Genomic DNA, 3134 nt, shown 5'->3' with positions numbered 1-3134 from the left:
TATATATATATATATATTAATCAATGACGTTCCAACTTGGTCTGATTTTCACGTTTTATTATTTGCAGTTTTTACAACTTTACAATTTTACAATATTGAAATAAACTAGTGCTTTCATGTGTTACGCAATCATCAGGTTTATGCAGTGGCAATCGTGTTCCACAATTGGCAACTATACCCACACACATACATATATACATACATATATATACATACATACATACATACATATATATATATATATATATATATATATATATATGTGTGTGTGTGTGTGTGTGTATAGATAGATAGATAGATAGATAGATAGATAGATAGATAGATAGATAGATAGATAGATAGATAGATAGATAGATAGATATATGTATGCATACACACACACAAATACATATAGACAGATATATATTTACATATATATATATATATATATATATATATATATATATATATATATATATATGCACATGTGGGCACAGGACGTCACGAAACGTGTACAACAAGAAAATACGAAGCACGAGTACATGGAATATGAACTATTTTTTCGAACAACGAAAGACACAAATGGAAAACAAACAAGACAAACAACATAAGAAACGACCCTTCATCAGTTGTTGGCTGTTTTTCTACTCTCGTATTTCGAGCATTTAACAACAATAGACGCTTTCGATAAAACAGTTGCTCCTATAAAGCAAATTAAATAAAATTTGGGATTTTGCGGAGGGTCAACACACACACACACACATACACACAACACACACACATACACATACATACATACACACACACACACACACACATATAGCACCTTGTGTGTATATACATGCTTGCATACATGTATATATGTATGTATGTAGGTAGGTAGGTAGGTAGATAGGTAGGTAGGTAGGTAGGTAGGTAGGTAGGTAGGTAGGTAGGTAGATAGGTAGGTAAGGATGTATGTATGTGTGCATGTAGATAGGTGCATGAGTTCACTAAACTTTACAATAAAGTAGAGCTATAGATTCCAGTCGTCACTGTAATTATCAATTAATTAAATTTAGTCATAAACAGCTGTCGTATTCATGCAATCTTACTGTGAACAGGGAAAGATTCAAATGCTATTACATTTTCATAATTAATTGTGCTTCACTGACCACTGTGAAATTATATAAAACCATTGTTTTCAGAATATAATAAAATCAGATGGAGTGATCTTTATATGTGACACATTGTTTGTTGGTTGTTAATTTTGGTAAATAAATAATTAACGTGTCAGCAATGCATGTTTTTCAAACTAAACTTAATCCTGGGGGTAATTCCTTACTTTTTGGTCGTCTCTACTCTTATAAATGATTTCAATTTATTAGACACATCAAAAAGTCGTAAATGTCTGTCCTGTTTATACAATCCCAATAATTTATTCAATACACATACATGTATACATACATACATACATACATACACAGATATATAAGTGTGTGTGTGCTTATGTATGTATAACATATTCTGTCTTAAATCTCTCCAATAAAATGAAACAATTGGTCTCCCACGAAGGAGCGAAGTTTCAACTAGAAGAATTTAATCCACCCAAACTACCATCAAGGAATATCACCACCCAGCCCTGGGTGGTCGCCTGCAACGTCTAAGAAATAATAGACAAACCACCCTCATACAGTTTTTCTTTTTTCTTTCTTTTACTGTTTAAAGAAGATACAATGAATAATGTAGTCCGAGATAGAAATATGTCGGAATAAACGATGGGGTGTGTATGCCCCAAAACATTTGAATCATAAATATAGTGAATCAATATTCACCTAAGATTAAAACAATATCATTTTCTACTCTAGGCACAAGGCTCGAAATTTCTGGGGAGGGGGCCAGTCGATTAGATCGACCCCCAGTACGCAACTGGCGGAATTTGAACTCAGAACGTAGCGACAGACGAAATACCGCTATATATATACAGTAAAATCTGTTTGCCAACGTAACGTATAACGTCGCCCTTTCAAAGCCTAGCCAGGCTCATGGGCCCGGTTTCTATGGCGTATGTGTTCCCCCCGCTGGACGGGACGCCAGTCCATCGCAGCGTTACTCAAGAAATAGGAAGAAAGAATGAGAGAAAGTTGAGGCGAAAGAGTACAACAGAGGTCGCCACCACCCCCTGCCGGAGCCTCGTGGAGCTTAGGTGTTTTCGCTCAATAAACACTCACAACGCCCGGTCTGGGAATCGAAACCGCGATATATATATATATAATACAATGGATATATAAGAATGTACATACTTACATCTACATGTGTATATAGATGCATATTCGGGTTCTGGACGTTAGAAAAATGAATCCACAGACAACGGAACGAACACATAGAAAAACAAATAGCCACTTGGATTAATTCTTCATCAGCTGCCTCTATTCTAAACTAGGAGTTTCGAAGATAAGGCAGGACGCACTCTTAGAATAGTTTCTTCCTGAGTAGTGGATCAACCCACTAAACAGAGAATTCCAAGGTAGCAAACACAAACCAAGACAGGAAAAAATGGATTGTGAAAAGAACATTAAAAAGCCGTACGGCCAAACGCGAATCTGATATTGAACGCCTGTGAAAATTCGAAGCTGGACGAAGAAAAAACAGTTCGTCTCGCCTTCATAGTGGCTGGAGTGAAAAGAGAGATAGACAATGGCAATCCGTCGGTTACGATTGCGAGGGTTCCAATTGATCCAATCAACGGAACAGCCTGCTCGTGAAATTAACGTGTAAGTGGTTGACCACTCTTGAGACACGTGTACCCTTAACGTAGTTCTCAGGGAGTTTCAGCGTGACACTGTATGACAAGGCTGGCCCCTTTGAAATACAGGCACAACAGAAACAGGAAGAAAGAATGAGAGAAAGTTGTGGTGAAAGAGTACAGCAGGGTTCTCCACCACCCCATGTTTGAGCCTCGTGGAGCTTTAGGTGTTTATCATATTTTATTGTGTTGGTAAGTAGCTGTACTCTTTCTTGGCGTTACGTTCGGTTTTTAATCATTTTCAGACGATCCTCTCCGCAAGCCAAATGAGACAGAGAATTATGTAGAGAGATTCAAACCAGTCTAATACGATTTGTATTATTAAAAAAAAGACTAATTCGATTGTCTGGCCTATCAGTTAACAAGCAAT

The 3134-nt window shown here is 36.8% G+C and overlaps 1 protein-coding gene across 2 annotated transcripts in view; it reads left to right on the top strand.

Annotated features, from left to right (window-relative positions):
- Positions 1-3134, top strand: part of LOC106872024 (mucin-17) — a 136842-nt gene that overhangs the window by 32811 nt on the left and 100897 nt on the right. The gene's annotated exons all lie outside the window — the stretch shown is intronic.

The sequence above is a fragment of the Octopus bimaculoides genome, chromosome 4 (assembly GCF_001194135.2).
Source record: "Octopus bimaculoides isolate UCB-OBI-ISO-001 chromosome 4, ASM119413v2, whole genome shotgun sequence".
Taxonomy (NCBI): domain Eukaryota; kingdom Metazoa; phylum Mollusca; class Cephalopoda; order Octopoda; family Octopodidae; genus Octopus; species Octopus bimaculoides.
This window is presented reverse-complemented; position numbering and strand designations above follow the sequence as displayed.